The sequence below is a fragment of the Pinus tabuliformis genome, chromosome J, assembly GCF_031772625.1.
Source record: "Pinus tabuliformis cultivar Carrire ecotype Pingquan chromosome J, CPIR1, whole genome shotgun sequence".
NCBI lineage: Eukaryota > Viridiplantae > Streptophyta > Pinopsida > Pinales > Pinaceae > Pinus > Pinus tabuliformis.
The window spans coordinates 1279410374-1279423900 of NC_142295.1; positions in this window are offsets into that span (position 1 = coordinate 1279410374).

Consider the following 13527-nt stretch of genomic DNA (forward strand, 5'->3'; position numbering starts at 1 on the left):
TATAAATTTTGTATTTTTTTTTCTCCTTTTTTTGTTTTTAAATGTAACTTTATGTTTGTCAATAAACTCTTGCATTGTTCAAATTTCGCTCGAGGTCACATCAAAACCAAGATTAAGCCTCCCTTCAAAAGCTCATACAAAATTCACACATAGCAAGAAGATAAACCTTTTGTTACCATAATAGGCACACGCACTTGGGGAACTAAGAGCCTCCAAAATCACATCAAAATAATAGTAATTGGAATCATGTAGTCATCACAGTTTGAAATGGGCACACAGACCCACCTTCTCAAGAAACAAATAACCGTTGACCCACCGAAACATAAATGCAGGTCTGTCTAAAGCCAAGACTACCAAGACAAAAAAAACTAAAAACACACATCAAATAACCAATAAAACATGTCTAAATCCAAGACTACCAAGACACAAAAAAATACGAACACACATCGAATAACCAACAAAACATGAAACAACATTGTACCAACAATACCTTACTAACCAACCTTGAGACCAACCAACATGAACAACAAGAATATGAATTCTCATCAACATTACCTGCCCATTACAACTCTAATCATTCTCTGAGGAGGAAATTGTGCCAACAAATAAACACTTAAACTCGAGGGGTGCGTACAATCTCCACTATTAGAATCACTCATTATGTAACCCTCTACGTGAGCCAAATGAGAATCAAGGCTCTCTAGACAGAACCTTTGATTTCAGAGCATTCTTTTAATATCTTCAAGGGAGGAGAAGAAATTATAATTATCCACTTGCTTGTCTTTAAGGACCAATCTCAACAAGATTATCATTTGCTAGTGTAAAGCTAATGAATTCAAAAGTTGTTTCTTTTCCCTCATATAACTAGGGTTAGGAACCGACTTCAAAACATTATCCATTAGATTTGAATGTGAATGGGATTGAAGTTTCATCCCATCTTGACTCTCTAACACCCAAATTTTCTTTCTCATCTTTGGTGGAACAACATTAATGAAGATGGCAACAAAATCATGGGCAAAGTGTCTTACCCTTCGCTGCCCGAGAGAGGCTTTGCAACCTCCTCCCTATTTGCAAACCTTTCACTATCTAGGAGGCATGAATGCAACAAAGAAGGACCATGTTAGGAAGCCATCGCAAATACCACATCCTATAAAATAACAAATAAAGAGACTAGACGCACCAGGTTGACAACTAAACCATAATTCCGCTAAGTCATCACCAAATCTCCAAACAAACAATATCTAATCCACCAAAATAACATGAGGTGCAAATGGAAACTCATCACTTTCAACAAACACCCCATGACCCAGCACCATGAAACACCCTAATATGCCCAGATATAGCACAAGAGCCTGGATACAATACGCACACAACATAATGAAACTAGGTAATAGGTAACCCAAAACAATTCTAATGGAAATTACCAAAAGAAATCTACAAATTATCACAAAATCAGAAACTCCATAACTTAGGTCACCCCAAAGACTTGAGTCCTGAAAACAATTACCCAAAACACAAGAATGGTCTGTCGACCTCTAAACCCTTCCAAGAACTAAACTATAACAGAGTAGCAAACTGATCCCAGCAACACAAACCGACTCAGGTATCTAAAAGAGCCACAAATCAAACAACCCACGATAGGGAACTAAAAATTTACACAATAGAAAATAATTAGCACCCTCACCATCCCAATATAGAACCTAAAGCCTCACTCTTCAGAGCACTCTCGAGTATCATGGAATATTTGCGGTGATGTACCCGCACTCCAAAATATTGAACTCACGCTTTCCAAAACACAAATAATTATCGAGGAAAGGGAGGTCAAGGTCCAACCCTCATCTCCACTCCAAAAGGCTCCCACAATCTCCAAAACCTCGATTTTGACACCCATATAAAGATGTTACCAATAGTGAACCTACATACAGCCTCGAATGGGCTCTTGTTGCTCCCCTGCATGCTATTAATGCACATTACACTTGGGAGGTGGAAGACACAACCTCCAACATCTGAGTTACTTCACCATAAACACCCCCATCAAGGGATTTATATTTTAATTTTCAACTTTAACATAAAATAAAATAAGATGGAATTGATATCTATATATCTATATATATCTATCTATCTATCTATATATATATATATATATATATATATATATATATATATATATATATATGAAGTTAGGTAATTTTTATTACATCAAATGAAGATTATAAAGGCCAAATATTTTATGTTATTCATTTTTCCTAAGGTAAAGTATGAGTAACATAGGTTAAGAGGTTATTAATACTTCATATAAATAGAGAATCTTATACATAGAAACTTATAAAAATACTATTAATGTTGCAAGAAAAAAACTAGTGAGTCATAACAAAGACTATACAATGACTCATAAAAACTATTGGGAAGAATCTCCAAACATCCATGTTGGTTGGTCACTACAGTCATCCAAGTAGAAGGAGATTTTGGTTGATCCTTGGTAGAATGGTCAGCTTCCAATCTATATTGTCAACTTTTTCCTTCAATCATGCTAATTTGACAGAATTCTCAAGTCCTCCTATACCTGCATATGTGGCATGCAAATTATATTCAAATGACATTTAAACTTGTTCTAGTTTTGTGCCATGCCATGATTGATGAGTGAAGGGAGCACATGCAACCTAAAAAGTATAATAAAAGTTGTAGCTCCCTTTCTTTTGAGCTAGCATTATATCAATGATGAAGGGAAAGCATGCTCGTGGACACCATCCTTGAGGGAAAAAGTTATATATTTTATATTAGTTTGAAAATAATAAATATTAATTTATGCATTTATATATAGTTGTTATTTATATATTTTCTGAGTAAAAAAAAGAAATCTGAAACTATTTTGATAAAATTCTCAAGTAACTTACTCAAACTCATTAATTATAACATATTTTTAAAAGAAGCAATTGATATCAAATTTTAATATGATAAAATTAGATTGAAAGCCACATTATAAATAATAGAACAAGTTCTAATGCTTTTAAATGGGAAATTCTGAAGACTCTAATATCTCAATGTTTCAAGTAATAATAGGATACACACCATGCATTTTCAAGAAATTCATGATTGTTCAAAAAAATAAGAAGGACAAATCTCTCCAATGAATATCTTAAGATGTAAAATGACGAAAACTAGTCACATTCATATTCAATTATGAATTATATAATGAATAAAATCTATGTTACTCAAGTCCATGGGGCTTTGGATTGACGGTGAATGGTGCACTGTTAAGGCACTCCTTGTGATAGGTCACTCATTCAAATCCCCATGGATGTTTACCTACAAAAAAAAATCTACGTTACTCGCTCATTTGAGATTTCCATTTCCAATTACTCATCGACATCTAGGTTGATCTTGTATTCACATCATGACTAGGGTAAGAAATTTGGTATTTGAATGTAGGATCTTCTATTCACATTTACTTTACATTTTCAAGAGCTTTCCAAGTAAGACACTGAGGGGATTGCGATCCAATCATCCTGAATAAGTTACTTAAAAACTCTCAAAATCAAGAAAATAATTTTTGTTTAACTTCTATTATTTATATTGAACAGTTAAAAGACAATTCCATATAATTACTTCCATAGGTTAGTACTTTGTATGGCACTTAGATGACCAATGGAAGATTTGTGTTTTAGCCTTCAACCCTCATGTTGGGGATTCCATGATGTGAGTTAGTACACAAACAATTTTTTCTTTCTCTAATACACCCAAATACCCAATTTGATTTCAATCCATGATGACTCAAATCTCATACTATGCACAAAGTTTATGCTTATCTAAAGTTTCATATCGAATTCTTAACAAAGTGACCAGCACGCAATATATACTTATCATGGAATCTTAGCCTATGGCTAGATTATTTCATTTTCTCTAATCTTATCTGGAATAGCTTATATATACTACATGATCAAATTTTAAAAATTAATTAAACATCATTAATAATCTACACTAGTATTTAACAATTAAAATGGAAAATATGAATAAATATCCATGAAATTTAGCCATTTTCACAATATACATACAATGCGATTTTCCATTTAGTGTCAGTGTATAATAATCTTGAATATTTCAACAAACAACGATGGATATATTTTCAATTTTTTTGGAAAGTCTAGCATAACTTACTTGTGAAACTAATAATGGGATAGCCATCTATGGTTTCTATTTGCAAATGTAGGCTTACTTACAACTATTATTTAAGGAAAACTATGCTACCTAGAAATAGGTGTGCTTGGGTTCCTCAAGGGGATAGAATTTCACTCCTACGAGATACTTTTGGGTCTTGGATAGTTAACCTAGTTCTTTAAGTCTTTATGTCGTAGGAAGACAAACTCTTAACCAAACAAAAATATTTATAAGACATACTCTAAGCCCATAATATTATTCCATAATTTTAATTATTAATATAAATTATCTCTAATTTAATATTTATAATATGTTGAGAGATTAATTATTTTAAAAATTTATTTTTATTAGATATAAAAAAATTATATATATATATATATATATATATATATATATTCAAAATTAAAATATATATTAATCAAAGAGATTTAGAACAGTTGGTGAAGGAGAGAGCTGTTAAGGCGCTTCGTAAGCAAAGGTCACCGGTTCTAGTCTCGCTGATACCAAAAATCCAGTATGGTTTCCGCTGGTGCAGCTCAGGCCGGGTGCGATCCCCGAGTGACTTTGACGACTTAGATGCCCTGAGTCGTGGTCTCTCAACCATAGAATAAGCCTTATTTTCAAGATTCACCCACTTACCAACAAAAAAAATTAAAATATATATTTATTTAACCATTAAAATTGAATTAAATAATAATTATATATAAGAGAGTTAGATAATCACCTTTTACTATATTTGAGATTGAGAATAACTTTTAATATATAATTTTTTTAATATAACATCATAATATATTTGTTTGTAATAATATGTGTATTTTTATTTTATTTTAATTGAGTACCTAATTTTTAAAGGGTTATGGTTTGGAATACTAAGATTATGATTTATGTGTATTTTCATGATATTTACTTTAAACATATTTTATTTTAGTTTGGTTAAACATCTCATCATCTCAGAGTTATGGTTTGGTTTATGAAGAATCGTTAAGGTCCAAGAAACCACTTGATATATAAAAATCATATTTTATTTTAGTTTGGTTAAACATCTAATCATCTCAGAGTTATGGTTTGGTTTATGAAGAATCGTTAAGGTCCAAGAGACCACTTGATATATAAAAATCATATTTTATTTTAGTTTGGTTAAACATCTAATCATCTCAGAATTATGGTTTGGTTTATGAAGAATCGTTAAGGTCCAAGAGACCACTTGATATATAAAAATCAAGGGTGATAGAACATTGTATAAAGGCACATCATTGTGAATAAAATGGATATATGGATTATCTTTTATATCTTGTCCACAGTAATGGTATCAGAGCATGTACCTTCCGAGCCTGGTTTATTGTGTGAGAGCCACCGGTTTGCGGACATTTATGCGCTTCATTATATCTATTGCTGTGTGTGTAGCAGTTTATGCTCTGGCCGTTTGATAATGCCTCTTTTGCATGCCTATTCTATTCCTACTTGGCAGCTTTTTTCACTCAACATTTTCTTTACATATTCTGGTCGAGGTTGATTGGGAAGTCCATTCTGCAACCGTAGCTCATTAGTCGTTCCAACTTATCGTACCATAGTCATTTCAGTGCATTCTGCTTATCCTGTCCATTGTGAAAACGTGCCATTACTCTTTTTCAAAAACCATTTTTTCTTACAAGTTGATAGAAATTTGTACTCTTTATCGGTTCAATTTTCTACCTGAATTTTCTGCCATTACTTAGTGCATAGTATCACTATGGTTAAAATTCCATTGAGACTTCATAAACGCTTTTTCACTGTGGTTAAAATTCCATTGAGACTTAACAAAAACCAGACACTATCACCAAAGGTAGCCATTTCATCTATCTCTGTGATAGTACCTCCAAATGCCTCTCTGATTGCAAACGTTCCAAACACATCTCTCATCGTAAGTTGACCAAGTCCTTGTTGCGTAGAGCTCGAGAGTCTAATCGACTGTTGTTATATTAAAACACTCGAGAATGGAGACCGAGCTTGAGAAGTCATCCCATTTAGGTCTTTTCGTGATCAAGAATTCAACGTTTATCATATCTAATGTCTATAACTTGTTAGTGTTTAACATGGTATCATATATACGTTGGGTTGATGAATTTCCTGTGAATTGGTATCCATTCACTATGCTGGTCCTTTGAGTATCCTTGCTCTTCGTTGTTTAATTCCTCGCTGTCTGCGCTAGTCCATTTGGTAACTCCCGCAAATAATGCATATGGTGTGTCTGATGCATTTGAATGCGATTACTCCTGCAATGAATGTGCACTCTTTTTTGAATACCTATGTTGAATGTGCGCTCTCTACATTGAATGGGAATTATATGTTGTGCGTTGAGTTATTTTTGATGGTTGTGTGGTATGTGTACGTTGGTCATATATCCGCTGAGTCAAAGAAGTGAGACTCTTTGTATGGAGCGCTAATTCATGTGTTGTGTTGGGTAAATATCCCTTTATTTACATTGATTAAAGCGTTAAACATTACCATACGTACCAAATCTACCATCGTAGCATGGATGAGCAACATATAATTGGTACTGTAATGAATTGAATAATGTGCAAACCTGTGTTGAACATTGAACCGTCCAGGAAAAACGCATTACTCTGAAAATTGTTGCATTTGGATGGTTGTTTAAATGACGGGTATAGATGGTCGTGGCCTGCACATGGTGCGTTGGTGTGATGATGTTGTACATTGAATGGTATGCGTTGATGTGAACTTTACAGCATGTATGCTTTGAGTTCTCTTTCAAGGCCGTGGGTATGTATGTTATATGTTAGAGAGTGCGCTCATACGGTATGTGATGCATTATATATGGTATGAAGGTGTGTATGGTATGTGATGGTGATATATATCATATATGCATTTGTAATGTTGGGTAAATGGTTTTTATATGTGCATTGATATATTATATGTGAGGTTTATGGCATATTAATTGAGTCTATTATGGACTGTTAGTATAAGATATTAATGGTAAGGTTGGAGAAAATGGTTAGACTTTATGATGCATTAGATTTGTTGAATACTCTAATACATTTTATTATTGATGGGATGGTAAACATTAATAAAGAGACTTTCTCTGACATAACTACATGTATACAAAATGCACATGACAAAATGGAATTTTTGCAGCGTGAATCTTAGCTATAGAAAGAGGAGCTACAACAACACAATCATCATTTTTTTCTCTCAAAAAAATCCTCTTTTTGAGTATGAAGTGGGCTTCCATGAGTAGTTGGAAATTGATTAAATCAATGTCATTGATGTTAACTCCAATCATGTGCCCATTTCAGGAGCAAGTGACATTGATGTTAACTTTGATCATGTGCCCATTTCAGGAGCAAGTTTACATAAAGATGCAAAAGGTCAGGTCCCACTTCCCAAGCCCATCAACACACCTTGGTAAGAACTTGTCAGCTACAAGTATAGAACCGATCTTGGATATGAGAAGGATGTGTCCTTTCATATTCTAGACTACTCCAAGCATATTCAGCTTCAGAGTGTTAGATTTCTTCAAGACAACTCATCTTCACTTGCTCCTTTTCCTCAATGTAAAATGCCAATATTGTAACAGAATTAGCAATGCCAAAGATCATTAGTTTGATCTTCACTTGCATAAGCATTGCGATCAACACACTCATTCTTCAAACAATTGCTTCAAAATAAAGCCTCCTGCAAGAACAAAGATTCACCTTGGATGAATCGCTTCTTGACAATGAGCTTCAACAACGAAAAAGATATTTCTCTCATACCACATGATTTGTTCTTTAGCATTGAAAGGTTTTGCAGTTGAGTTTTCTTCATCTTCTCACCTTGTATCTGACATGAGGGAATTGATGGTCATTTTCAAGCTTCAAAGATAAATCAAGCAAGCCTGAGCATAACCTAAACCTGCTACCTAAGCTTAGAGCTAGAGTTGGTGATACCAAAATTTAGAGTTGTATCTAGAGACAAATAAGCTGATGAGCATGGTCTTCCTTAAACTATAATAAGTTGAGACCTCCCTTATGAGGTTGAGGTTCTCACTTTTTCCATAGGTTGAGACCTCCCTCTTCAAAGCATGAGGGACACTTCCTTTAGTAGAAGACTAACGAATTATTGTCATATTTAAAACTATTTTAGGAACTGCACTAAGCATTCTAGGTTGAGACCCTAATGGTATCCCTTTTCAAAACAATATGGAGCACTTCCTTTAGCAGAAGACTTCAACGCCTTACTAGATTTGGAAGAGTGCCAGGAACTGCACTAGGCATTCAAGTGTTGGTGGTCATCCTTAAACCATTGTCAGTTGAGACCTCGAGTTATCCCATCTTATACCTTCACTTGAGAGAGCATATTCAACCATTGGCCACGACTTTTGTATTACAACTCTCTTCTTGGATTCGTATATACCCTTCTGATTAAGCGCGGGAGGGCTGGGGCGGGGGGGGAGGGGGGATCTTGGACACCTAATCCACTAAGAGTTATGATTTTGAATATGAAGAGTCATTAGAGTCGAAGAGACCACTTGAAATATGAAAACCAAGGGTTATTAGACATTGTATAAATGCACATCATTGTGAATAAAATGGATATCACAATTACATTTATATCTTGTCCATTACTTTTGCGTTATTTAATAATTTTTAATTTATAAATATTTTATTTTAATATTAATTATGTTACTTGTAAGATAAGAACTAATTTTCATGAGCTTCCCAAAACATATTGGAACACAAGAATTTGTGAATTTTGCAATACTAAGTGGGTTGAAAATGGAAAGCACTTGCTCTTGGATTGGGTGCTCTTACTTACATATATTCTCATTTGCAAAACATTTGCCACACCACCAACCTTCTTGACTTGTTAAGCCAACAAAAACTATACTGATCTAAGAGTGCTTCTTTCTCTTCATTTTGATCAAAGAAATAAAAAAATTAAAGAGTCACAATTAATCTCTTATTTCTGAAGGTTGAATAAATCACATTGGTTTTATTGGAAATTAATCATCATCATTATCTTTTATATATATATATATAGATATATATATCAATTTTAATTAAAAAAATCACATCTAAATTACATTTCTAATATATATATATATATATATATATATATATAATTTAATTTAATTTATTTATTTAATATTTCTTTAAACATTTACCATTTATTTAATTTTTATAACTAACTCTGAGATAGATAGATATATATATAAAATTTAAAATTTAAAAGATTAACATGAAAATTAATAAATCTATAAAATATCAAGCTAATATCAAGCTACATCACCATGGCTTGAAGGATGGTTTGTTGTTGGCATTCCCCTATGTTGAGGGAGGAGGTGAAGCATTGAGTTTTTTGTTTAATTTCCTTGTTGAACGGAGAGCCTCATTCTACAGCCAACTATGATGTGTAACGTTATCCATTCATCATCAAAGTTGAGATTTTTTTGATGTCAAGCCAAAATAAAATTGAAAAAAAAAAAAAAAACTAAATAACTATGCAAAACAATAAAAATTCTAAGATAAAAAAACAAAAAAACTATACAAAACATTTAAATAATATCAACTCATAAAAAAACATGCATGTGAAGAAATTGGATCCCTCTAAACTCATGTTAGATCCATATTTAAAATGGATCTATTGTGGTACAACGAAAATTGGATTATATGAGCAATGGCAAGAATGTAAAATCTGTATATGGAAAAGCTCAATGCAAACTCTCATCCTTACCTTGGCAAGACGCTAGTCTCCTTTCCAACCCATGTTTCAAAGAATTAGACTTGTTCCCATTCTTTATTTTCATGAAAACACTGTTAATAAAATTCCAATTAAATTAATAGTTATCTGTATAACAATGACAACCATTGACTTAAAAAAAGACTGACATAAACCGGAGAACCGCGGCCACCTATGTATATAGACTTACCCACTGTTTATAAACTGAATAATGATGTAAGACGTGATTCCGGCCACGAACACATCAATCAATCCATCAATAATATAAATGCCAAGGCCCACACTACCGACACATCCATCAATCTAAGTGGTCTAAACAAAATCTTAAATTTATATAATACAATTGATAATTTTGGACGGTTAATGACATCGTATAGTGATTTCAACTGGTTCGAAGGACAAGATTACATTTAAAAAAAAACAGAAATCTGAGCGTCGTTGTTTTATTATATTGGGAAAGCCCATGATAATGAAGAACGTATAAATTTACAGATAGCCTTCCCAGGTTGCTCAGATTTTCTATTGTGTAGTCTTGTCTTTGGCGTTTACCATCATAACACGACATAAATATTGGGGATATAATAACTGTTGAGGTGTTTATATTTATTCAATGGTTTATATCATCAATTTTTTTTGCTGGCCAGATTTTAAAATATTTTTGAAATTTATAGTTTATATAAAAATATAAGCTATAAAATTTACAATAAAATATAGATAAACAAGGTTATATAGTTAGCATTTTTCTGTCACTTGGTTTAATTATTGAATTTTGAAATGTATTAACTAACTATAGTATTAAAAGTAATTGACCCAAAACAGAAAAACAATATAACTTATTTTAATAATAACAAAGCCTCATGGCTAAAGTTCCAGCCATTTAATTTAAATATAGTTAAATCAAAGTAAAAATACTAACTCAAAAGCAATTATATCATATAAAAATTGTATTCTCCAACTCAAACAAACTGTTAATGTTACATTAAATATAATTAATTTACATTTATCATAATATTTTACAGAAATTACTGTCACATTATTTTATGACATTAACTTGACATTACTCATAATTGTTGGTGAATTAGAAAGAAAATATCATAATATTTTATAGGAATTATTTTCAATTTATTGCTGCACATGTACACATTTAGAAACAAACTTTTAAAATAATTATTAAAACTACCGAGATCACCTTGGAATATATATATTCATCCAAATATGCCCAATAATAATTTATGGCATTGTTTTCTGTATGACATGATGGTGGCTGCATATTCGATACATCTAAGAAATCAATTTAAGATTTTTTAATGAAAATAGGCCCAAACAAAACAAGCAAGTGTCGAAGGTTCATGTGATATGAAATATTTACTTGCTAATCCGGTAATGAGATAGGGAGAGGATTTTCCCGACTCGGGAGAAGATTTTCCAGACTTAAGAAATCAATTTAATATTTTTTTAATGAAAGTAGGCCCAAAGAAAACAAGGAAGTGTCGAAGGTTCGTGCAATATGAAATATTTATTTGCTAACCTGGGTAATGAGATAGGGAGAGGATTTTCCAGAGATTCAATAATTAATTTAATTGAAAGTAGCATGAAATGAGATATCATGCCGTTTCCATCAAATGCCCTAACAGCTAATCTGCTGACCATTGACTGCTATAGCGCAAAGTACAATGATGGCACAATAAGGGTCTAACTAATAGATATTCCGATAAATAAATTAAATTAATAATAAATAAATTTAAATTTAAATATTATAATGTAAACTTTGTGAAATCATTTTTAATTTTTGATCACTTTAAAATTAATGTCAACATCAATGTTTTTTAATAGGTTATCAACTTAATGTGGCACGAAATAATAAATAATTATATAACTTATTTTGACTGGATAAATAAACCATATTTAAATTTTAATTTATAATTAAACAATAAATAAACTAGGACTAACTAAATAATTACATAAATATAAAGTTTTGACCAATCAAACTTCTCAAATTGACTAAATCAATAATTCATTCTTACAATTACATTATAAAATTATGATTAAATATTTCAATTATTTAAATTTATTTAATTATTAATATTAATCCATAAAACAAACTTGAATAATTATTTAATTTAATTATATTTGATTATTAATAATAATTCATAATTTTATTTAAACAAAATTAAAAAAATTTGATATAAAACATACTCAATCAATCATTAAATATGATTGACTCATTGCCGTAAAACTGCTTCTGCTTGGCTAAGAGTTCGTCTTCCTCGGACATAAGGAAACAGGTTAACGGCCCAAGACCCAGAGGCATCTGGCAGGGGTGAAAGCCTGCTCCCTTACGGACCACCAGCAAGTTATTACAGGTGGCGTGGTTTTCCTTGATAACAATGATGAGTCAAACCGACATTTGCGGATAGCAGCCAGAGATGGCTGTCCTCACTGTTGGTTTGACACCCGAGTTTGATAAGTTTTGCCACCTTCAAAAAAAAAAATATGATTGACTCATTTTGAAATATTGCACCAATTATCTACCATTACCATGACACTCAAACATAACAATACTTATTTTCCTTTAACCATTTGAAGGAAGTTCGTACATTTTTTTCATAATAATTGTCACCTCCCACAAGGAAGCTGGTACCCGATTTTCATGATATTTCCATTTTTTTGCCACACGTATATGTAGTGAAAGCCGTATATTTGACGTGTCAATTAGGCAACGGGAAAAATAGAAATAACGAGATATCTGCTATGGCTTCGACTGACTCGTAACTGGAAGATCGCAGCCGCAGCCAATTAATATAGTTACATTGAGAGAAGTGCTGGCGGCCACTTTTCTGCGATTTAATTTTGCCGTAGTCTTTAACGCGACTTTTTGAAAGCTTTTCCGGCGATTTTTTCCGGTGAAAATCCGGCAGTAATTTAGTGAAATCCAAGTTTGATAACTAGTTTTTGCACAATGAAAGCGTCCCAGTGGTTTTTCAGGGTGCTGAATCCGAATATGCAGTTAAAAAACCATTTTAACTGCAACAAATCATGATTTTATCTCAATTTCTTCCGCCGGATTCCGTCACCGGAATCTCAAAAAGTCGCATTATAGACAACTCCTTTAATTTTTATTTTTCCAAATCCACAAGATCCTTCTGTGAGAATTAAATGCTAATTACCACCCCCCTCCAGACATTCCGAGGAATTAATCACCGGGTATGGCTGTTTTAAAGGAATTTTTTAATATTAATTTTTTAAATGTGATACAGAAGCCGTTCGGTGTGGGGGAGCGAGTTTCCGTGGGTTTTAATTCATTGGAAGCATCGAAAAATATAGACCATCTTTTTGGAAACATCGCGTCAATGTAGATTTTCGGAAGCTTCGAAAAATATAGACAATCCTTTTGGAAACATCGCGTCAGTGTAGATTTTCTTTCATTGTTCAGCCATAATTTCTAACCTTATCAAGAACCACGTTGTTAAGACTTTTGGATTTTTGCCTTAACTTTTTTCCACGTTCTACTAACAAATTTGAATGTGGATTTGCATTATTGAGAAGTAATGGATCTTTAAGTGAGACGTTTGAATGTGGATTTGCATTATTGAGTAGTGATGGATCTTTGACTTCTGCAGCTCGTGGATTTCCATTCACTGACTTATTGAACCA